General features: G+C 41.4%; 1 protein-coding gene and 1 pseudogene across 2 annotated transcripts in view; both read right to left on the bottom strand.

The window, feature by feature from the left end:
- Positions 1–1,810, bottom strand: part of BCL9 (BCL9 transcription coactivator) — a 106,565-nt gene extending 104,755 nt beyond the window's left edge. For both annotated transcript variants that reach the window (XM_037039042.1, XM_037039044.1), the window contains exon 1: positions 1,524–1,810. The gene's annotated coding sequence lies outside the window, so the exon portion shown is untranslated. The remainder of the gene's footprint in view (positions 1–1,523) is intronic.
- A 10,374-nt stretch (positions 1,811–12,184) lies between these two features.
- Positions 12,185–12,879, bottom strand: LOC118982131 (40S ribosomal protein S2-like; annotated as a pseudogene).
- Positions 12,880–25,581: the final 12,702 nt, after the last annotated feature.

The following is a 25,581-nucleotide window of genomic DNA, read 5'->3' as shown; positions in this document are numbered from 1 at the left end:
CAATCACTGTGTAAGAACAGAAGAAAGGAAAGCCACAATTCAAGAAAATAAGAAGATATTTTTCCTTAAAAAATGTAAAGATGACTATTAGGAGCTGATTTTAGCCCTCTACTTCCATCTCTCCAGATGTCACTTTAAAAAGCAAAAGGTTTTATCCACAAAGCCACCAGTGAGTAGACAGCCTTCACTTTCTTACCCTCATACACAAAGTAAGATATTTACTTTCTAATAAACAGCAATTGTTAAAAAATCTCATTTAAGCCACAATAAAAATGTTTAACCTCCAAGGCAGAGTTTACAGATGTGTCTCTATTCCCTGCCAACACCAGAAAACACAAGATCTTGAATAAACTACTAAAACTGGAGGCACATTTTCTTTCCCAAGCATCTCACATTGACCTTCTTAAAAAAATGTATATATATATATATATATATATATATGTATATATGTATATGTATACATATACACATACACACACACAGGAGGAAAAGGGAAAACTCAACCCCTCCCATCCCATTCTCTGAACAAATCGGCCAATAAATCTAATGAAAATACACAAGAGAAAAGGGCAGAAGCCAACAGGTGGGAAAAGGCTTTTTGTTTCCTTATAAATGCTCTGACACTTGATCTGTGTTCCCAGTCTATTTATCTCAGGATATCTTTAATAATGGTTTGATCATCATGGTGGTACTGATCAAGAATAATGATAATCCTTCCACTTTATGATGTCCAGAATTTCTAGCTGGAAGATTTCTCCTCGCATTGTAGACAAAATAATCTGTCCTCTTTTGCCGGATCCCAGGGAGGTAGACATGATCCTAGTCAGCTTTCTGGATTTTACAGTCGGGGAAACTGAGGCACGGGGCACCCATCAACTCCTTTACAGTATCCACCCCCAAAGAAACACCCGAGACCAGAAAGTTTCTGGATTGTCTAGAGGCAGAGTTCTCTTGCTCTTCCTTCTTGCCTGCTATGCCACTCTACCTCGAAGTGTCTGGGCTCAGGATAAGGATTGGGGTACCTCCCCTTCACAATGAGGCACGCCAGGGCAGCGTGTGGGAAGTCCAACACACGCACTCACACAGACCCACGGAACGCTCGCATACACAAAGCTCCATGCATCCTCTGCAGGTACTCAGAGGAGCCCTGCCGGCCCTTGCTCTGCTTGAGGGAGCACGGCTCCTGACTCCTAAGGCCTCCTCTGGCTCCGACTGGGGCTGCTCTGAAGAAGGGCTCTGTCCTCTCCCTCTCTTTTAGGCTTCTTTTTTCCCCCTCACAGCGTCTCCCACCCCTCTCCATCCACTCCTCTCCCCCACCAACCCAGAGGCACAGATCGTGTTACTGGGGTTCCCTAGAAAGAGGGGCCATCCCTAGCCCTGAGCTCCTTCCAAGTCTTCAGGGGCAAGGCGGGAGCTCGCATCCAGGACCCCAGCACTCCTGAGCAATGCAGGAATGAGACCCCCACTACCAGGCACCGGGCGGACAAGCCTGCCACAGAAGAAGGAATTGTTAGGGCTCTTACCTTTTTTATGAGGAGAAATTCTGGAGAATCATTTCGGAAACTGGGGGGAGAAAGTGAATGAAGACCAAAAAAATAACCTTTTCCTTCAATCCCTAGGCTCCTGGTATCAAGACACCAGGACAACATCAAAGCAACTTAGGGGGAACACTTTAGGGGCCTATTGTCTGCTCTGGTCTGATCTGTTTTTCTTCTGACTCCCCCTCTTGCTGTGGTGACACTTGGTACGGCCCAGGCATTCATGCCAAGTAGCTTTCACACATGGAAGCTTGTCTCAAGCAATTGCTGACAAGCCACAAACAAGACATTCTCTCTCCCTTCTCTGCGCCCCCCTTTTCTCCTCCCCCCTCCACCTTTTCCTCCTCCTCCTCCCTTGTCTCCCCTCCTCCTTTCTTCTGAAAGCAAACTAAAACTCTCCAGCGACCGGCCGGCTTGGCCTAGCCGCACATGTAGTCTCTCTCTCTGTCTCTCTCTCTCTGTCTCTCTGTCTCTCTCTCTCTGTCTCTCTCTCTCTCTCTCCCCTCCCCCACCTCGCCCTCTCTCCCCCGACCCCTCCACCTCAGAGTAACTCAGCTAGATGCTGCTGCACTGGCTGAGTTAAGAAACGGGGAAAAGCCTAAACTGGGTTGGGGGCAGGGAGCAGGGAGAGAGGCAGAGGGAGAGCGGGAGAGCCACCTCCTAGGTTCTGGTAAGATGGCAGAAGAAAGGTGAGCCCTTTGGAAAAACAGCAGTGGCAACGCACGTATGTTCACATGCACAAATTGAGAGACAGTCTGAGCTCCAGGAAAAGCAGAAAATTACTCCCGTCAGCTTGAGATTGGGGGAGTAGGAAGATAAAGGAGAGTGTGGACCCCGTACTGGGGTTTCTGCTGAATGTTTATATGGTTTTCTTCATTGTAGTGAGAAAAAATGTGTTCCCCAAGGATCTAGCCTTTCTTCACTGTATAATTGAGCAAAGACCTGAGCTACTTGTTAAAATAAATCTACAAAATGTGTAAATGTGCGAGTAAATGTAGCAGAAGGTTCAACTTGTACTGAGGATATTTTTTAAGTGGATGTTTAAAAAAAATTAAAGCTGAAATCCTAGAGAGCAGTCGCAAGGAGAGTAGTAACAAGTAGTGTAAATTCTGAGAGCTGTGAAGTGTGATGCTAAAGTTACTGATTGCAGGGGTGCTGGAATTTATGGAGGGTGGGCATTTCGAGTTGGAGTGGGATTGGTGAGTCTCTGAGCTGTTTTCTAGGAATGGGGTGGGGGGATGGGAATGAGGTAATATAATGAACATGGCAAGAAGCAAGCAGGAAATTGATTGATGTAGAGGAGGAGGAAGGTGGGGATGTAAAGGGGAGCAGAAAGAGAAAAAAAAGTACTGCATTAAAAAGGAGAAAGAAAAATGGGAACCTAGAGATTGAAATACACAGAGTGAATGAGATGGCAAAGGCAGGCATAAAATGTGAGCAAAATAAGCACAAAGGATGTGCAAATTTGCAGATGGCATGAAATCAAGAGGGCCAATTGAGATAAAAAAAGAATGACAGGATGATTATGTGACATTCATAATTTTAGCATGTCATGGAATCATCAGCGTCACAAGTTCTCTGCCCAGACCAGGATGGTTACCCTTCTAGGAGTAGGATCTGAATGGAAGCCAGCAACTAAGTAGAGCACTAAACCAGTTTTGTATTTTTGCATGATGGTGGCTTATAATAAATTCTTCAGAATCTTCCTCTTACTAAATTCAAATGATGTGCACACACATCACTCACTCCTTGGTAGGGGTACAATAGAATAATATTGTGACTTTTTACATTTAATACTAACTAAATTACTTGTCACTTCCTAAAACTCACCACATGCAAGGCATTCTTGTTCCTGCTTCCTCTTCTCCTTAATGAGCTTCTTCATTTGGGCTGATCCCTAGAACTGTCTGTCTGTCCTGATGATTCCCATTCATGATGATGGTGGTGGTGATAATGATAACAAAAACTTTTGATTGAGTACTCATTTGATTCTAAACATTTCCCCAAACATCTATACATGAAGTCATTTCTATTAGACTATCTCCACTTATAGGTGATAAAAATGAAGTATCAATAACGTGCCTGAGGTCACTCAGCAAGGTAGAAGTGGAGCTGAAATCAGAATCAGGTTTATGTGATTCCAAAGCCCTAGCTCAATTCATCACTTTATGCCCTCTGATCTGAGTAGCCCAGCTTCATAGCACCCCAAGTCCTGTTAACCATAAAAGCACACTGTATCTTTCTGCACCCCAGGGCTGGGCTTGGATCCTCTCATTGAGCCAGTGGAACTTCTGACCTCCACCCAACAGGCTATGGATTTACTGTCCTCTTGTAAGTGGTGGCGACTCACTGTGCACATACGGAGGCCTCCTAGGCAAGAAAGTACAGAAGGTCAACTTAACCTCAATAATTCCACACTTTACAGATTGCAAGGCAGTAGATTGCATAGCCCAAGAAGGCTTCCCTTCTTTGAGAAAACTTTAAAAACACTAAAAGCACTCACAAGGTATTAATGATGATGGTGATGATGACAACAGCTAACATTCATGAAGCACATAGATATATTAAACAAACCCATAAGGTATAAACTATTATTGCTTCCATTTTCTAGATGAATAAACTGAGGTACAGAGGCTCAGTAATGGTCTAAGTTCACTCAGTCAGGAAGTGCTGGCTGAGGTATGGCTCCAAACAGCCTGCCTTTTCCCAGACCACGATCACCACCACTATGCTGTCCTGCTTAGGGAGTAAAAGGAATGGTTCCAGTTATTTGACTGTAAATCTTAATGCTCAGTAAGAGAAGAAGAAGAGAGGCAATAATAGTCCTAATATTTTTACTTATCTTGTTTAATTATATGCTATCTCCCATGAGTAGAAAATTAAAAAGAAAGCATATGCCAAGGCTCCCAAACAACCTCAATTTTCCAATTCCTCCACCGTTGCAGAGGACAGAGATTCCCCACTCTGAATCAGAACATGCTGGTAGGAACAACAGGTCAGACTATCTTGCCTCCAGCACTGATGGCTTCTTCCGGCCAACTCCAAAGAGAAAAAAGAAAATCCAAGTGGATAAATGAGCAAGGTCAATAGGTGAGTGTTTCTAAGTTTATTTTTACAAGATGTCTCTGAATGTTAAACTTGGAGTGTAGAAAACAGTGCTATGGATTCTTGGGCAGAAACCTGGATTCTAGTGATAGTTCTAGCACTCAATAGTGTGTGAACCAAGCCCTGCTGTCTGAGCCTTATTTGCTTGGTTATAAAATGAGCTAATGACATTAGCTCTTGAACCCTCTCCAGCAAAGAAATGCTATCATTCTAATAATTGTCCAGTCGTTGAGGAAAAAATTAAAAGCCAAGGTAGAAGATGAAGTGTGTGTTTGGGTGCATGTGTGCTGGAAAGGGTGGTAGCATAAAGAGAAAGGGCAAAAAAAGATCCCCATTGAGCTGATCTACCCATATTATGGCACATCTCTTCCAAATAATTCTAAATAACAGCTATTTTTCACTTTATTTAGTTTCACTGTTAGAATTCTCATCAATAACAAATTTACTTGCATTAGTAATAATCTTTTTTAAAATGCAAACACCTCTAGAAGGTATAAAGAAAATTGCTCCTCATTTATTAGTGTGAGTTATTTCATTAGGCTACTTTCCTCCAAATACCTAGTTTATAAAAATAACCATTTAGATTTCAGAGTAAAGTGGAAAGATTAGGGGAAGCAGGTAGATGGTTTTAGAACTTTGAATATTCTTTACTGTAACATAGGCCTGATTTGGAGATTGATTAAAGCAAGAGAAAGATAAGGGACACTAGGAGATGGCATAAAGTATGAGAGAGTGAGGAAATACTAGAGGCAAATAGTCTGCCTCAAAATCTTATCTGGGGCAAACCTGGATTTAAAGAAAGAAGGACCTTGGCTTCATATTCCTCAGTACTCTTTGCCTGGTCCCTGCACCTAGCACATGCTCTTGAGAGGTTCCTGTGGGTCTTTGGAGCTTAAGTTTCATTTAAAGTGTTTTCTTAACTAGGGGGAAAATGCTCAGCTTTCCAAACATCCTGCTTAAAATTAAAGTTAAAAAACATAGCCCATTCACAATTTGATATTTATCTACCCATATATTTTTAAGTGTGGGAAAACAAATGTAGGAGTCAGACAAAAAGAGGCTTTTTTCTTCTCCACATTTCCGGAAGGTGAATTATCTGATGCAAAGGAGAGAATCAAACAGAAAATCAAGAAACAGCAAGCTAATTTAGAGGCAGGCAAGGTTAGAACTCACCAAACTGAAAACAGCTCCATCTTCTAATAATAAATTATATAAAAATAAAGCCACCCTTCCATGATTAAAAGGCATGGTGAAGTTACTGGGTTTTGGAATTAAAAGATCTGAGTTTCCAATATCAGTGTGCTTATAAGCTAAATGACCCTAGCCAAGTCTTTTAACTTTTTTGAGCCACAACTTTCTGATATTTCCCATGATATCATTAATTATTGAGTTACTACGTTAAGAAGCTTTATAAATAGTAAAGTGCTATACAAATTTTAGCTGATAGTATGTGATAACATGTCATAAGAATTAAGAACACTAAATATTACCAGGTATGTCCAGCACATGAAAAGTAATCAACAAATGTAAGATGTCACACTTTTTCTCACACTTTTAGACTTGGGGAGATTAAGTACTTTGCCCAAGGTCACACAGCTTATAGATATAAAGGTTCTAAACCTGGTTCTGTCTGATGCCGAACTCCTGCTTTTTTACTGCTTTCATATTATTTATCTTGCCTTTGATTTTTCTGAACCACAGATAATTGAAAAGACATTCTAATTGCATTATCATTTGTTTTACCTTAATTAGGTTCCACTTGAACTGTTAGTCTGTAAACATAACTACTCAAGGAAAATATTTTCCACACAGAGCATCTTAGGAGAAATAATGTTATTTAAAAAATACTATTTGAAAGAATGCCTCAAAGTAATCCAGAGTAGAGTTCGAGAATCTCAGAACAGCATGTGATGAACTCATGTTTAATTTTTATTTGTGAGAAACAATGATTAGCTGCCTCCTGTATTGTGTCCCTACTGGGGACTAAACCTGCATCTCAGGTGTGTGCCCTGACTGGAATCGTGACCTTTCAACAGTTTGTGGGACAATGCCCAACCAACTAAACAACACAGGCCAGGCACAAACTTATGTTTTAGAATTTAAAAATTATTAGCCTTTGCTAGCATGGCCTAGTGGATTGAGTGCTGGCCTGAGAACCAAAGGGTTGCTAGTTTGATTCCCAGTCAGGGCACATGCCTTGTGGCCAGGTTCCCAGTTGGGGGCACATGAGAGGCAATGACACATTGATGTTTCTCTCCTTCTCTGCCTCCTTCCCTTCTCCCTCTCTCTAAAAATAAATAAAATCTTTTTTAGACATGCAAACAAAACATTTTTAAAACTAAATTAAAAAATATTAGTTTAAATTTCATTTTCTTCTCTTCCCAGATAAGCTTCAAGTCACTAAATTAAGTGGCCAAAACCTACAGTATAAGAGAAAGAAGACAAAGGCATCTAGGTGATCCACAAATTGTAATACGCTTCCCCCCAAAGCCTTAAGAGATGGGTAAAAATTAAGAACTAAAATTTGTATAGCCTTCTCCCTAAAAAAAGTTTAAAATGCATTTAAACTTTTAAAAAATGTATTTAAACTTTTTAAAAACCTGACTTTTAAAAAATGTATTAATAAGTGATTCATATAACTGAACTCTGGTGAGAGATGGCAGGTAAAAATAGGCCATTATTGTAATGAAAAATAGAAATCTCCCTCCTTCAGAATCAATGAATACAGCTTTTTCATTGTTCTTATACTACAATAAATCAGAAGAATGGGCTCACAGCGGGTAGGCTGAGGAAATAACCTTCCTGGAAGTGGCCAACAAACTAAATGCCCCAAGATCTTAACACACCATTTTTTAAGCACATTTATTTCATATTTTCTTTTTTTAAATAGATTTTATTGATTATACCATTACAGTTGTTCTATTCCCCCCCTTCATTCCCCTCCACCCGCACACTCCCTACCCCACCATTCTCCCCTCCTTAGTTTATAACCACGTGTCTTAAGTTCTTTAGATTCTATATTTCCCCTACTATTCTTGCCCTCCCCCTATTTTCTACCTACTGTCTATGCTATTTTCTGTACCTTCTCCCCCCTTATCCTCCTCCCACTCTCCTGTTGCTAACCCTCCATGTGATCTTCATTTCTATGGTTCCACTCCTGATCTAGCTGTCCTCCTAGTTTGCTTTTGTTTTAGGTGTGGTTGTTAATAACTGTGAGTTTGCTGTCCTTTCACTGTTAACATTTTTCATCTTTTTCTTATATAAGTCCCTTTAGCATTTCATATAATAAGGGTTTGGTGATGATGAACTCCTTGAATTTGATCTTATCTGAGGAGCACTTTATCTGTCCTTCCATTCTAAATGAAAGCTTTGCTGGATAAAGCAATTTTGGCTGTAGGTCTTTGGATTTCATGACTTGGAATATTTCTTTCCAGCCCCTTCTTGCCTGTAAGGTCTCTTTTGAGAAATCCACTGACAGTCTGATGGGTACTCCTTTGTAGGTGACTGTCCCCTTATCTCTTGCTGCTTCTAGGATTCTCTCCTTCATTTTGGTCTTGGCTAATGTAATTATGATGTGCCTTGGTGTGTTCCTTCTTGGGTCCAACTTCTTTGGCACTCTCTGAGCTTCCTGGATTTCCTGGAAGTCTATTTCCTTTGCCAGACTGGGGAAGTTCTCCTTTATTATTTGTTCAAATACGTTTTCCACTCGTGGCTGTTTCTTTCCCCCTTCTGGTACCCCTATAATTCGGATGTTGGAATGTTTAAAGATGTCCTGGAGGTTCCTAAGCCTCTCCTCATTTTTTTGAATTCTCATTTCTTCATTCCTTTCTGGTTGGATGTTTCGTTCTTCCTTCTGCTCCATTCCATTGATTTGAGTCCCAGTTTCCTTTCCATCCCTATTGGTTTCCTGTACATCTCCCTTCATTTCAATTAGTTTAGCCTTCATATGTTCCTCTAAATTGTGACTATCACCAACCAGTTCTGTGAGCATCCTGATAAACAGTGTCTTGAACTGTGCTTCTGAGAGGCTGGCAATCTCTTGGTCACTTAGAGTTATCGGCTGTGGGACTTTGAGTTCTTCTTGGGCCATCTTTTGGGCTCTTCATGCCTGTTACATAGCAGGATCAGAGCCCTAGGTGTTCACCAGAGCAGGGCAAGTCAGTCACTGTGTTGTGACGCGTCCCAGTTGAACGGTTTGTTGTTGTTGGACTTCCGTATAATTCCATTTTCTGTTCTTTGGCTGTGCCTTTTTTCTCCAAACCTTTGTTGTATTCAAACTTGGTTGTGGGAGAAGGCACAGTGTTTCCACCTATGCCTCCATCTTGGTGGAAGTCCTTATTTCATATTTTTCTTTTCCTGGCAACTTTCTGAAAAAGCTGTAATTGTTGTGAAAGACCTATGAAGGCTTTTAAAAGAGACTGCTAATCAGAAATTTGCTTCAGTTCGTATGTATTTGATTCATATTTATAGTAGTTTTTTAAGTGGGTTAACTAATGATAAATTGGAGTTCTATGCATTTCCTGAGGAGATGTAGCACATCTGTATTGCACACTCACACACAGTCCTCTTGGGAACAAGATCAGGCTTGATCCACATTATTAAGTATCCCAACTATGAAAGTCTTAGGGTGCCTATTATGAACAAAGTGTATGTGTAACAATACAACCGGTGTTTTAATGGGACATAAAAGCCACTTTGTCCTGTCTCCTCTCTCTTCCAATCAGAATGTGGAAGGGAATTTAGAAGACCCAAGAAAGACTTTAGACTCAATGTTAGCCAAGGCTGGGAATACACAAACTATAACACTACAATGCTATAACACTATCATGTTTGCTGTGGGCTGTATCTATCTGTATCTCCTCCTGAAAATCAAGTCTGTTTCTGCTTGGTGAAGTTTACAGTTCATCAGAGCAGAAAGAGGCAGCAGAGCCACTGGTGGGAGCAACCGGTTTTGGTAAACAATGAGCCAACATCTCCCCCAAGAGAACAGATCAAAGAAGATGTAATCAACAATGGGGAGACAGTCTGCAGCAGTTACTGAGCCAGCTAGGAGAGGACTGCCTTTCCTGACTGACCTTGGTATCTGTAGTGGCTGAGCTACCCTAACCTTGGTTAATGGACAGAGGGTATGATCCAGAGCACTCAGCTGCTTACAAGTCTGCTTAGAAACCAATATAGGCAGCAACTACCTAGGCCACTAGCCACAGCTAAGTAATTCTCTGTTCAAACAGGCCTTGAGTTCACTTTGGGCTGACTCAAAGATGTACATATAAAAGGATTTCTCACTAACCTCGCTCCAAAGTTTGAGTTGTTCTGCCTTATAAAACTGGAAAGAGATAATTGATCTGAAATAATTAATATTGCATCTGGACTTGAGGTTGCTTGACCTCTGAAAACCTGGAATGAAAATAATGCAATTATCTGAACTAAAGACAATTGAATTTTTTAAAAAATACTGAAGCCAGAAAAAGGAAATGTATCTTTTATGCCACATAACTTTGCCTAGCAATGGAAGATATACCTTTTATAAAGATGAAAGATGCATTAAAGACTGAATAGAAGGTGGTGTTTTCAATTCAATTTAATAAGCATCTGTGATTACCTGGCGTGTGCAAAACACTGATAGGCCTGGGGACACCAAAATGAATAAGACTGTTTCTGTTCTAAAGGAGCATACTGTCTAGACAGTGGAAAAGAGGGAGCTGCCCACAAGTAACCACAGTACAAGCCATCATGAGATAATCGAGACCAGCAAGTATTGCAGGCATTTTGAGTTGTACGCCCAATACATTCCCTTTATTTTTGGAGAATAACCCCTGGACTCCCACTCAGATAAACTTTAGCACTCATGTTTATACATGCAGCCAGTTCCCCTGGCCATTAAGACTATCACAGAAACTTAAAATTAGGATTCACAGAAGCTAGTTGATTTCTATTAATTCTTGAACTGAGTCAACTACTAAGGAAAAAAAAACACAATGAAATCAGCTTACTCAGAGAAGTAGAGATGTGACTCCATTTAGTCTGAGAGAGAGAAAAAGAGAAAGAAGAGAGACAGAGGAAGAGAAAGAGAGAGATTGAGAAAGACAGAGAGAGAGAAAAGATTCTTGTCACCTTTCTAAACCATGGCTCTAGCCTTGGTAGAGGCTTCCTGAATTTAGGTCTCTTAAGATCTTACTGATTCTAAATATTCCCCTAGACTTGTTCTAATGGGTTTCTTTTTCTGGCAGGTGATAGGAAAACTAAGACGCAAAGTACATGAATAAATTGAACTCCAAATATTGAGGCCTATTAGGGATTCTGGTAGGCAAAAGTAATACAATATATAGTCCTGTAAAAGAGGTGCTATGAGAATCTGAAGAAGGAACAGCATTTATTTCTTCAGCAGAATTTTGGGAAGGCTTCACTAAGGATGTGGCATGTGTTCTAGACCTAGAGTAAGATTTAAACAGATTTGGTGGGATAATGCATTTCAAGCAAATGAGGAGGTACTTCTGACTGAGTAGGCATGAAGTTTGTATTAAGATATGACCTCTACATTTCACCGCATCTCTAATTTTAGCCAGGCTCCAGAATGGCAATCCAGTTTGCTCCCTAAGACCTGAAGGCCAAATTGAGCTGCCTGTTGCTGTCTTGTACACTACAGCCTAAAGTCCAAGAATGGTTTTTACAATTTTAAATAATGGCTGGGGGAAAAAATTGAAAGAAGACTCATATTTCATGATATGTGAAAATTATATAAAATTCACATTTTTATCTTTATTAATAAAGTTTTATTGAAACACAGCCACCATCATTCCTTCACATATTGTCTATAGTTGCTTTTATACTGCAACTGCAGAGTTAACTAGTTTTAACAGAAACATAAAGGTTGCAAAGCTTAGACTATTTGTACCTGGCCCTCTGCAGAAAAAATTTGCTGACCTATGCTCTATACTTCAGCCTCCAGAAGTTTCCTTTGAACATTTTGGATGTGAAGATTGAATGTTTATTTATAGATAAAATAGTGTATTAATATGTACTTTTTACTTTGTAGTGCTGTTTCAAGAATCATCCATAATATTTGTAAAGTGATCAAAGAGATGTGAAACAGTATGACATACCTTGGATCCCATATTACATATAGATAGAGATAGAGAGATGTAAATATAGATAGAATAAAACCTGAAAAAATATGCAAAGAACAGTCAATATATATTACCTCTAAGATGTGAATTGTGGAGAACTTTATTTCTAAAATAGCAACACTAATAATATCCATAATAACCACCTTATATTAACTACTTACTATGTGCCAACCATTCTGCCCAATGCTTTATGTACTTATCATATTTAAATTTCCCAAGAACCGTATGATATAAGAACTATTATTGCCCTTATTTACCAAATGAGAAAAATGAGGCACAGAGGAGTTAAGTAACATGTTCAAGATCAGAGTTAGTATCAGTAGAGCCATAATGCAAACACAAGCAGTCTTTATCCAGAGATTTTCCTCTTGCCAGCACACCACATGCACAATTCTTTTTTTTTCTTTTTTTTATCAGGCTTAATTCACTTTATTCTTCATGTATAAAATTATGTGGTGGCCACAGCTGGAGCCTGGGTCCTCTGCACAGAAACCCTGCGGTGGGTCTTTATAAGATTGTCAGTGAATTCCTGATAGGCAGATTTGGTGAACACAGTCTCTTTCCAAAGGTTGGGATGAGATACTGTAGGACTTAGAAATGGCATTGAAGTAGGCCTTAGCCAAGTTGCCCAGGGTGGCAGTGCAGCTCCTGGCTGAAGCATAGCAGTCACAGTACCAGCCATCAGCAGCAGCATCTTGGGCACATGCCAGCGCCCCTGGGGGTGGGAATGAGGGGCACCAGCACAGAGCCACAGCACCCAGTCACCTTGGATGGAGGGTGTTGGGCTTGCTGATTTTATTCCTCCAGGAGCCTCACTGCACAAGAACAACAGAGAACGTGGCCAGGATGGTGGTCTCATGGATGGCAGTGGCTGCTTCCTCTGAGTACTCAACATCCAGATCAACACATCCATTGTAGTCCCCAGTGGCAACAAATGCCTTAAACCAGATCCTCCGACCAGTGCAAAGCTGCTTTTGTATGGGCATAGTCTTCAAATCCTCATCCTTGTGGGATGCCTCCAAGAAGAAGTCAGTGATTTCAGATTCCTTGATGGTCAGAGAAAAGAGATAGATCTCCGGGGACTTGATCTTCATGTCCTTGATCAAGGAGCCCAGCTTGGTGCCAGGGATCCATTCCTTGTTTTCAGGCTCAACCCCAACCCTAACACTAACCGGGGCATGACCTCAGCCCTGGATGTGGCTGCCAAATTCTTCATGGAAGCTGCCAGCAGCTTACCATTCCAGGCCACCCAGGCCCTCCCACAGCACCAGGGTCATCTGTCATTTGGTGTTTCCTTGGGGGGGGGGGGGGGAAAGCCATACTTATCACCTTTATAGTATATTTTTCCTGTTTGAATTTTTTAACATTAACCATCTATTGCTTTGGAAATTAGAAGAAACATGTACTCTAAAAGTAAATAAATGTGGCCCTGGCTGGTGTGGCTCAGTGGACTGAGCATTGGCCTATGAACCAAAGAGTCACCAGTTTGATTCACAGTCTGGGCACATGCCTGGGTTGTTGGTCAGGTCCCAGGTGGGGGGTGCACAAGTGGCAACCACACATTGCTATTTTCTTCCCTGTCTTTCTCCCTCTCTTCCTCTCTCTGAAAAAAAAATAAAATCTTTATAAATAGATAAATAAATAAATAACGCGGTGCCTGGGCACATAGTGATGATGGTGATGATGGTGATGATGAAGAGGAGAGGATGATGATGACAACTTAACATTTGTTGACCCTTTCCTATGATTTTGCTTGTTAACTTAATCAAAAGGGCATTTGATATGTTGGTTATTTTGCTGTTATTATTTCTATTGCCCTCATGTGTTTCTCAGAGCCCTGGAGATGGGCTGACGCTGTGAAGATCTGAAATGTACACAGCACCCCAAGTCTCCATTCCAAGGGCTAGGAAAAAGCTGTTCCTTCTTCTTTCCTTTCTTTTTTCTTTCCTTTCCTTTCTTTTTTTTATTAAGAAAAAGTCTATTTAGAAAGTTACAGAGGTAGAAGAAGTGAGTGAAAGAAGAAAGGGCTCAGGAAACAAGTTATAGAGGCAAAAGATGGGGCCCTTAGAGATCAGGAGAGAGAAGGGTAAAGGTAAGGTAAAGGTAAGTGCCTAGGGGGAAGTAGAGGGAGATGGGGAGGTACAGGCAAGCTCCTGGAGGGAGGGCACCAAAGAAGCTATTCTTAATACTTCCCCCACTTCCTTGCAATTTTAGGTGGTCAGAGAATAAATTAGATAGGTGGACCAGCTGGGGTGAAGTGAAGAATGGTTCTAAATCTGGTTCTGGTACTTATTAGCTCTGTGACCTTGCTCTAGACCCTACATTGTTACAGTTGAACACATTATCCTCTTTTTCCAATTCTACCTTGTACAGAAAGATGGTAGGTGTTCAAAGTCACTGCAAAGGCCCTGCTGCCCCACTAAGAGGCCTCCTATGGCCTGAGAGTCTCTCATGATAGATTTATTTCTTTGGGTTAAAGCTTTACAAGGAGAAGTGACATATTAAGCCTCTGACACTGTGGCAATTTAATGTCATGGATTCATAAGATGTTACAGCTAGGAGTCACCTAGAGTCTAAAGCCTTCTTGTTTCTGCATCTAAACCAATTCTTTCCCATTTCCATTTACAGTGGGAGTGGTGTCCCTGCTCCTGTCTCGGCTAATTCTTCTCTCTGTACTCTGAATTCTGCCCATCCACCTTCTCAAATACCTCTTCTATCTATTATACCTTCTCATTCCATACTATCACCTCTCCCCCTTGGCTGGTTTCTTTCCATCAGTATTTAAATAAGCTCAACTCTTGTTCATTTTGAAAAATAAAACAGAAAGCCTCCTGGACCTCATACTCTTTTCTAGTTACTGCCTTGTTTCACTTCTTTCCTTTTGAGTTTAACTTCTTTTGAGAATTGCCTATCAACTCTGAAGGGCAGATGGCAGGATTTTAGGGCAGGCATATGTTTTGGGGGAGCCTGGTTTAGCCTGGAGGAGGAAGAGTGAGTGGCACAAAAATTGGTGGAGGAAAGAAGAAGAAAGTGGGAGGTTCCTGTAAGCAAACTCCCTAATTCATAATTTAACCTAAAATCAATACTAACTCTTCACATTAATTAATAAATTATATTGGGATTGAGTACCTGCTCTAAGTCTGCCAGGAGGTACTGTGAAGGATACAGTCAAGTACTTTCCACATCACTGCCTTTGAACTGTTCACAGTTTCATATGGGAGGCAGGATATACACACTCAATTAAGGTATCAATATAGGACAGTATGTAATTAAGGCAAAACAAATGACCATGTAATATCAGCATCACTTAGCAATGTGTTAGCAATGTAAATTCTCAATCCCCACCCCAGGCCTACTGAAACTGAAACTGGGAGTCCTAGCAATCTGTGTTTAAAATGCTCTCCAGGTGGTCCTGGTGCAGGCTAGAGTTTAAGAACCACTGGAATAAGCAATACAGGCCTCTGGGGCTGGAAGCTTAGATCAAACTCCAGGGGCAAGGAGATAGAAAGAACACTGGAGGGAGATACAGAAAGTGTGATGGCAAATGAATCTTTAGGGGTTGCAATGCACAAACTCTAGAAATGGTGGAGGAAGAAGGTCCTATAGGGGAGCAAGGAAGAGAAGGGTGGGAGACCTGAAGGGTAGCTTTGTTGAAGTGGAGATCCCTGCAGAGGATGAGGGTGGGGCAAGGGACCCTGAATCCCAGCAATCCAGTGAGAAAATAGAAACTTCAGTTTCTCTTTATTGACAGGGCTCCACCTACCACACCTTATTTTTTCTCTCTTTTATCTTTACAGGAATTTTCAACGAGCCTCTCATCTCCAGAAACAAGGATCATGCCTCTCCTTTGAACTTCACTGCTCAAATCCTGGATTCCCTGCCTCCCCATCAGTACTTCCTTTCTCCTCTAAATCCATCCTCTCACTCCTGATTACAAAGGAGAAATTATAAACCATTTTTTTTTATTTATTTATCTTTAGAAGGGAAGGAGAGAGGGAGAGAAACATCAATGTATGGTTGCCTTTTGTGCGTCCCCTGCTGGGAGTTGGCCTGCAAGGAACTGGACTACAACCCAGGCATGTGCTCTGACTGGGAATCGAACCGCGATCCTCTGGTTTATAAACCATTTTTTTTTTTTAAACTGTTCCTAGAAAGGCTACATGATTTGAACAAGTTCCTAACTCAAAGTGTCCTCCGAGGAGTTATATCTGCAGGTTAGAATCTGAAAGTGTGTATAGGGGATTCATCAGTGAGAATTACAAGGTAGTTGTCGCAGCTGACTTTACACAGCAGCGATCAGCAGCAGTTAAATTCCAGGGGCCTTCAGAAGTTGACTTGGGGCATTGGAAGCACCTCTCAGTTGGAAGTCCCTTACAAAGCCCAGGGGAATGCTTTGAGGAATATGGCCTTGTTTCCCAGTGGGATCTTCTCTCAAGATACAGCCTCCAAAGGCACCTTTAGGCTCTGATGTTTAGAACACCTTATTCCTGAGGAGGCAACTTGATGTTGTGGGATGTAAGGAGGGTGGAGAATACGCAAGGGATTCTTTTTCTCTTAAAGATTTTCATCAGAAGACCTAGGTTTTAAGGCTGAGCTCTTCTATTTGCTGTCTAGGTGATTTTCGTCTAATTTGTTAACTTCTCCCAATGCCCTTATCTGTAAAATTCAGGTAATAAGTACCAACTGACAGACCAGAGTCACTGTGAGGGTCAAATGAGAGGGGTAAGTGCATTATCAAAAACACAGTCCTGTCCTGGCTCGTGTGGCTCAGTGGATTGAGCTCTGACCTGCAAATCAAAAGGTCACCAATTCAATTCCCAGTTGGGACACATGCCTAGGTTGCAGGCCAGGTCCCCAGCTGGGGGTTTGCAAAATCCGATCAATGTTTTGCTCCTTCCCTTTCTCTCTCCCTTCCCTTCTCTCTAAAAAATACATGAAATCTTAAAAAAAAAAAAAAACAAAACAGTCCTGTTCAACCCATGTGAGGGTGGTGGTCTCTCTTAATTTGTCTCTCTGCTCCTCTGTCCTCTCCTCACTACATTAGACCCTATCCAATGTTGGGAATTGGTTCCCCCAAAATATGATTTGTATTATGTGGCAGGATAATATTTTAAGAAATTTATTAATATTTCCCCCTCCATTTCATCCTCTAACATTTTTTCATCCTTTACCTTTGAGTTATGAAGTGCTATGAGAAAAAAGAAAAACAAAGACACAAGCTGGGACCCCTCTGCCCTTTCACCATATCCAGACCAGGAGAGACCTTGAAGTCCTGACAAGGAGAGTACAGTGGGAACTCTCAGGGAGCAAGCCTACAGCACTCAGAAATTAAAATGTCTTGGGATCCCTGGCATGAAAGGTGACAACAGTCAAGGACCAACTGTCTTCTCCAATGCTTACTAAGCCCCACAGCCCCTGAGCATGGGGTTGCTGGCTGATCCTTGCCGAGGTGTTATTTTCACCACAGAGTAAAATGAGGGCTAGAAATAAAGTTCCATTTTAGTTCTTGGATATTTTAGTTTAAGGCTTGACATTTCAAAAGCTGTCACTGACCATGCTGCTTTCCTAATGAAAGGGGCTTAGTGACTCCTCATTGTCTTCCAACTTAATTCCATATGTCGTCTATGCGCTCTACAGTGTAATCATCTCAACCCATCCTAGCCAACCTGTCAGATGTCCCAGTCTCTGCCTCCAGCCCAGACCTGGCTCCTGAGCTCCTGCTGGGTATACTCCACTACTGGTGGCTAAGGTTTCCACCATGATGTCCCATAGCTACCTCAATTTATTGTCTCCACATCCACTTCCTTCACTTCTTGTGGTTCTCACTGCTGATGGCCCCACAAGAAACACAGTCATAGGAGCGGAAATCTTGGAGTCATTCTTGTCCTCCATCTCTTTTAATAATACACATCTCATCAATCACAACACCCAGCACAGCCTATTTTCTAAATATTTTTGGACTCTCTTTTCTACATTCCTACTCCTACCACTTTAGTTCTGGCCTCATTATTTTTTAGTCTGACTACAGACTAAAAAAGTCTGCCTGCTCTTTTGCCATCCCTCCACCCCACCCCTGCCACACACACACACATGCACACACACGCACACAGCAGTCAGAGAGAGGTAGCAGAGTGTAGGGGTTAAGAGTTTGGCCTTGAAAACAGGAAATCTTTCTGCTCCTTACTACTTGAGTGACCTTGGGCAAATTTGGTACATCTTTCTGGATACGATAAAGGTTATTGTGAGGTTGAGCTTTATAAACCACAGCTGGCCCTAAATCAGGTAAGAAAACATTGTTATCATTATCTTTCCCAAATGCAAATGTGTTTTGTCACATCCCCCGAAACCTTTAGGTGATTGCCCAGTCCTCTGAATAAAGCTCAAAGTTCACACACTGCCCTCTCAGCACCTTCATAATCTAATCCCTCTCTGTCTAACTACCTTATTTCCCATCACTCTTCATTTAGCCTTATACACTGGCATCCAGTGTTCTTCCTATAGAGCCTTTGCACAGGCTGTCCCTTGTGCCTGCACTGTCCTGATTCCCTTGTCACTCACTGAGCCCCTATCTCATTATCCTTTTGCATGCTACTTCACACATACCTTCACTATTACACTTATCACAATGTAATATACCTTTTTTATGTGTCTGACACCCTCTTTAGACTGCAAACTACCTGAGGGAAGGAATGTCTTACTCATATTTCAGCCGTATCCCTGACCTTTCATACATTTGGGTTAAAGCCATTTTGCTTTTACAAAAGATCTACAGTAGTACCTGTTTTCACTAACCAAAAAAATACAAAGAGGATTTTCACTTTTACAAAAAATGGTGAAAATAGTGTTCAGCATTAGTTTTGTTGTGAACCATTCTGTTTAGAGGTGGTACATACCCCTAGCCGCAAGAGTGTCTTCCCCAAGCTTTGTTCCTGGGAACTACACTCAGCATCTTAGCATCAAGCTTCCATAGCTTCGAACTGTGTGAGCCTCTGTACTTTATCTCAATTTATTTTGTGTATCCATTAGCAAGATGTGTCCTAAGGTATTAGAAAAGCTTAAGAGAGCTTGTGAGGATGATACACAAATATAAAAGCTGTGTAATTAAGTGTATTTCTATGACTGAGTAGGTTAGTTTTTGGATCCGGAATGCTCACAATTTTTTCATATAAATTAATGGTAATTGCTTCTTTGCTTTAATGCATTCTGGCATACAAATTTTTCATAGGAACACTCTACTTTTGGATAGGAGGAGGTGGGGGGCCTGCAATACATATTTTCAAAAAAGTTTGTTCAATGCCTTCATGAATCAATAAAATAAAAGCCATGTTTATCTCTGCTTTTGTGAGTGTATTTCTGCATGCTAATGTCCCATCTGTTTAGACTATACCAACCCTACAAATCAAATCAAGAATCACCATGATCAGAAAGCAGTACGAGACTACTCCAGGTAGACTCCTCTGGTAATGCTAACATCAAGCAAGCTTCTTAGACAAGATGGCATTCTACCCTGTATCAGGGCTATTCTCATACAGATCACCAACAGTTCCTCATGAAAGTACATGTTCCTTGAGGACAGGCATGTAGCTTACTAAGCTTCCAATCCTTTATGATCTTCAACACAGTGGGTGTTCAGTGTCAACTAAATAATGAATATATGCAAGAATGAACAGGTGAATTGATGTCTCCCTTGTCTTAACTCATGGCAGTGATCTGTTTTGTCCACTTTGGGTCATATTTATACACAATCTTGGGTTTTTGTCTAATGTTATTTTCTCAAGAGATTGTAAACCCAAGAGACAAGGTTGCCTTTTAATGCATTTCTGTTTCCCAAGACCCTGATTGCAATGCTGAAAAAAATAGTCCCAATTTCTACTGGTACTAAATACTTCTTGAGGAATTGAACCAGCCCCTCTGATGAGTAAATAGAAGTAACAAACTGTACAGAAGAAGAAATTGGTCTGGTATATTACAAGTTTTACCCAGTGTCTGTGCTTCTTCACATCCCTCTTTTTCTCCTGTTTTTCTCTTGTTCAAAGCTGTGTCTGTAGCCTCAGGCTAAACATTTCAACCAGCTGGGTTCCCACTACTTCCACCTTATTCAATGCCAATAGCAGTTTTCCTGAGGATCCCTCCTCCTTAAGCCTGCTCCTTTCCCAAGTTAACCCTGAAGATGAACCTATTGCCTTATTAACAGTCAGCAGGCCTGGGGACATCAGATTGGTTTTCTTATAACAAAAACAGCAATATCAACAATAAGAATAGCTAACATTCATGGAGAGCTTGCAATATGGAAGGTGATGAGCTGAGTGCTTATTTTTATTTTTAAAAATATTTAATAACAATATCTGTTACATTTCATTATATGAGAGTTGAATAGTGTAGGGGTATATAGAATCAAACCTGAAATGCTGAGTATTTTTTTCTGGATTTTATCAATTAATCCTCATACTAATAATATCCAACAAATATATAGTCAGGAACTATTTTATACATTTCACACCTATTAACTTGTTATTTTATAAAGATTTTATTTATTTACTTTTAGAGAGAGAGGAAGGGAAGGAGAAAGAGAGGGAGAGAAATATCAATGTGCAAGAGAAATATCAATTGGTTGCCTCTTGTAGTCCCCCAACTGGGAACCTGGCCTGAAACTCAGGCAAGTGCCCTGACCAGACTCGACTGACAACTTTTTGATCAGCAGGCTGGTACTCAATCCACTGAACCACACCAACCAGGGCTATTAACTGGTTTTCAGCTGCACCACAACCTATTGAGGTAGATGTCCTATTGTCTCTATTTTACAAATGAGGAAACTGAGGTATAGAGAGGCATAGAGAGATTCACTTACCTGCCAAAGTGACAGTGGTAGAAGTGGCTGAGCCTGAGTTCAGATTAAAGGAGTCTGGCTCCATTGTCCATGTTTTTTATTACTATGTTTTATTGCCTCTGCAGTAATGCTAACATTATCCCATTTTACAGGTCAATTTATTCATTCAGCAAATATGTATTGCCAGGTGCTCTATGAGGCTTTAGGGACATTATAGTGAATAAGGCTAAGTCCTTGTCCTCATGGGGCTTCCATTCTAGAGAGAACACTGAGACTGGAAAGTACTTGTCAAGTGAGGGTTGTTCAGCCCATATACAAACAGTCCTGGGACCAGTGGGTCTGACTGCAAAACCAATGTTTATAACCCTAAGCCACACTGCTTTCCTGAACAGAGTTCATATCAAAGACCCTGGAAGACCTAAGTGTTACTGGAAGTGGGCAATTTGTGTACCCATAGTCATTACTGTCACCTTTCCCATTGTCCTTTCTCCCTCCCCATTTTCCTTATCATTTCCCTGGCCCTTCAAGTGCAACAGGGTAGAATAAGCCTTGATAGGCGTACTCAGGGCCAGAGAGATTACTGAGAATAAGCCCACCACCACCCTGACTCAGCATAACTTTACTCATCCTTAAACTATCTTAACTTTTAAAAATACTAGCATTAACACTATTTAGCAATCCTTCTCTCTTCAGTCTTCCTGACAATCTTCCACCCCTTCCTCTTCAAGACCTTCACAGTCCTTACAAGGGGAAATTCTGTCTAACTTTAACCTGTCATACAATGTCTACTCCTCTGGTTTGAGTAGTCTGCCTAAGTCATCAGGACAGTAGGCATCCCTGTACATCTTTCCTTTTCACTAAATTACCTCTGCTCTCTAGGAATTCAACCTAGATATGTTTCTTAAACTCATATCCCTGTGAGATCCTCTCCAAGTTCTTATTATCATGCTTCACTTGTGAGGCACAAACTCAGCACTGTGTTCAGAAAAATTCAGGTTTACTGCCAAAATCAGAGTAAGATGATCTGATGGCCCTTCTGAGCACTCTTTCTCTTTTTTTCACATTTTAATTTATTTATATATATTTAAATATAGTTTATTTATTATGCTATTACAGTTGCCCCATTTTCCCCCCTTCACTCCCCTCCACCCTGCACACCCTCTCCCACTGACATTCCTCCACTTTAGCGGGGGATTGTCCATGTCCATGTGTCATACTTACCAGGTCTTTAGCTTCTACATTTCCCATACTATTCTTACCCTCCCCCTGTCTATGCTCTACCCACCACCTATGCTACTTATTCTCTGTACCTTTTTCCCCTCTCTCCTCCTCTCACTCCCCTGTTGCTAACCCTCCATATGATCTCCATTTCTGTGCTTCTGTTCCTGTTCTAGTTATTTGCTTAACTTGTTTTTGTTTTTGTTTTAGTTATGGTTGTTAATAATTGTGAGTTTGCTGTCATTTTACTGTACATGTTCTTTATCTTCTTTTTCTTAGAAAAGTCTCTTTAACATTTCATATAATAAGGGCTTTGTGATGATGAACTCCTTGAATTTGATCTTATCTGAGAAGCACTTTATCTGTCCTTCCATTCTAAATGAAAGCTTTGCTGGATAGAGCAATCTTGGATGTAGGTCTTTGGATTTCATGACTTGGAATACTTCTTTCCAGCCCCTTCTTTCCTGTAAGGTCTCTTTTGAGAAATCAGCTGACAGTCTGATGGGAACTCCTTTGTAAGTAACCATCTCCTTATCTCTTGCTGCTTCTAGGATTCTCTCCTTCATTTTAATCTTGGGTAATGTAATTATGCTGTGCCTTGGTGTGTTCCTCTTTGGGTCCACCTTCTTTGGGACTCTCTGAGCTTCCTCGACTTCCTGGAAATCTATTTCCTTTGCCAGATTGGGAAAGTTCTCCTTTGTTATTTGTTCAAAGAAGTTTTCCGCTTGTTGCTGTTCCTCTTCCCCTTCTGGTACCCCTATAATTCAGATGTTGGAATGTTTAAAGATGTTCTGGAGGTTCCTAAGCCTCTCCTCACTTTTTAAAATTTTTATTTCTTTTTTTAAAGATTTTATTTATTTATATTTATAGGGAAAGGGAAGGAGAGGGGGAGGTTAATATCAGTGTATAGTTGCCTCTCTTGTGTCCCCTGCTGGGAACTGGCCTGCCATCCAGGCATGTGCCCTGACAGGGAATGGAACTGCGATCTTTTGATTTACAGGCCCGCATTCAATCCACTGAACTATGCCAGCCAGGGCTGAATTCTTATTTCTTCATTATTTTCTGGTTGGATGTTTCTTTCTTCCTTCTGATTCACTCCATTGATTTAAGTCCCGGTTTCCTTCCCATCATTATTGGTTCCCTGTGCATTTCCATTTATTTCACTTAGTGTAGCCTTCATTTTTTCATCTAATTTGTGACCATAATAAACCAATTCTGTGATCATCCTGATTTGAACTGTGCACCTGATAGGTTGGCTATCTCTTTGTCGCTTAGTTGTATTTTTTCTGGGGCTTTGATCTGTTCTTTCCTTTGGGCCATTTTTTCTGTCTTGACACATTTGTTATCAGTAAGGAGCAGAGCCTTAGGTGTTCACCAGGGGAGGGCAACCCAGTTTCTGGGCTGTGACACTGTATGTGGGAGTGGAAGAGGGAACAATGGTGCTTGTTCAGCTCTCTGCCAGATTTCAGTCACTTCCTCTGCTTCCCACAAGCAAATTGGGCCCTCCTGGTGCTGATTCCCATGTGGGTGGGTTTGTATATGTTCTAGGTCTCTCCAATGAACTCCTTTGAGGCTGAGAGTTTCACCTGGCACCTCAACCCCCACAAGTATTTTCAGTCAATGTTTTGAGGCTTTTTTCCCCTGAGCCAGGACCCTGGGTTGCACGGTCTGTCTTGCTCCCCAGTTTTGCCTGGTTTATCTGTGTGTGAATGTGGGACCACCCAGTCCACCAGCCACCTTATGTGCTGCACTCCTCTGCAATCGCCATCTCCATTGGTCCTCCTGCTGCCCCCTTGTGGCCTGGGGTCTGCCAGCTGCCACCTTGCCGTGAGCACTCTCCTCCTGGCCACCCGACTCCACCCCTTTTACCAGTCTGGATGAATGTTTCTTCTTTAACTCCTTGGTTTTTAGACTTCCATATAGTTCAATTTTCTGTCAGTACTGGTTGTTTTTTTGTTTCTAAATTGTTGTCCTTATTTTGGTTGTGTGAGGAGGCACAGTGTGTCTACCTACGCCCCCATCTTGGCAGGAAGTCCCCTGAACACTCTTTCTGATAGAGACACCATGGGCCTCAGTGATCTAGGGAGCCTGAGCAAGTGTCCATCTAGGGATAGGCTGGGGATCCTGGGAAGATCTTAGCCTTTTCTTCTGAGCGCTAAGATCTGGGGACTTAGAAAGGATGGTATGTACAGGAGTTCCACAGAGGGTATAGTAGGCAAACCAAGGTACAGCTTTCTCCCTCCCCACAGTCCTGGGCCTGGGAATATAAGAACCCCTTTCAGATTTCAAAGACCTCTGGGAGGAGAAGAGGGCACAGGATTGGGATGCTTTTTCCCTCAGTGTCTTGTACCACACAGATGTGGGACTCTCCATCATTCAGGCCTCAGGGAGCTCTTTGAAGACATCTGGTGGCTCTAAGTGAAGTCCCCATAGGACCACCTCAAAAAGAGTTGATCAGAAGACTTAGAAGTGTGGTATCTGTACCCCCATCTCTATCTCACATTGCATGACTTCTTCCTATCTCTGGAACAGCTACTTTTCATGGACATTGACATTAAACGAGAAGCTCATTCTTTTTTTTTAATTCTTTTTATCTATTTATCTTTAGAGGGGAAGGAGAGAGGGAGAGAAACATCAATGTATGGTTGCCTTTTGTGCATCCCCTGCTGGTAGTTAGCCTGCAAGGAACCAGCCTGCAACCCAGGCATGTGCCCTGACTGGTAATCGAACCGCAATTGTCTGGTTCGCAGGCCTGCACTCAATCCACTGAGCTACGCCAGCCAGGGCCTAGAAGCTCATTCTTAACCTTAGTTCAGATTCCCTCCAAGATGAAGTCTTATATGTAGGAGGTCCATTCAGGAAAGTAATGCTAAGAAATAGATTTGGGGATTTTGAGTCTGTGAAGATTAAAACAGGGCAGAAAGAGAAGCCAATTCATGATTAATTTCTTTATCTGATCATCACTGTGGGCAACCAGAGCTCAACCTTACTTAGAGCCCACTGAAGAGTCCTTATGTAATACACTCAGACCTGGCAGCCCACAAGGTGGAAGACATATCAGTAAGTATTAGTACACCAATTTCCGCTCCCATTGATTAAGTATTGTCTGTTGGGTGTTAACTTTCAGGTTTATGTGGGTATCAGAGTGGCTGAATAGGTTCCTACGGCGGCAGGGCAGACAAGCCAAGATGAGTAAGTGGGTGTGGCTTAATGTACAGAAAGCTACAGTGCTGCCAGACTGCACTTGCCCTAGGCTAGTTGCCTACAGCAATGGCTGCAGTAGTAAGGTGGGTCCAGAGAATGTAAGTGGGGCACTGGATTTAGAAGAGCACATCTCTTTCCATTCCCCTCTGCCCTCAGATTCAGATCCCAGCATCCCTTCAAATTCATTTCAGTCCTCTCCCATAAAGCTTTTCCAGAGGAATCTGGTCATAGCCAACTTTCCCTCTTACTCTCCTAGAATGCATTCACTAATCAGCACTCATTTTTGCTTGCTTTGAATTATATATCACAATGTTTTCACTCCTATCATGATAACTTCAAGGGAGAACTTCATGCACCCTACTGATAGAAACTTGTAGAGTGATGGATGTAAAACAGGCTATGGGGCCTGTCAATCAGTGATCATTGAATTGAGTGGTATAAACATTATTAGCAATAATAGCTCTGCAGTTTTCAAGCATTCGGTTGAAAACATTTGCTCTTTGCTTATTCACTTCTTAGAGATGAGAGAGGTGAACTTGAATGAAAGTTTTGTTTGGTGCTC

The sequence above is a fragment of the Sturnira hondurensis genome, unplaced genomic scaffold, assembly GCF_014824575.4.
Source record: "Sturnira hondurensis isolate 20B ecotype Veracruz unplaced genomic scaffold, ASM1482457v3 Scaffold0024990, whole genome shotgun sequence".
Lineage (NCBI taxonomy): Eukaryota > Metazoa > Chordata > Mammalia > Chiroptera > Phyllostomidae > Sturnira > Sturnira hondurensis.
This window is presented reverse-complemented; position numbering and strand designations above follow the sequence as displayed.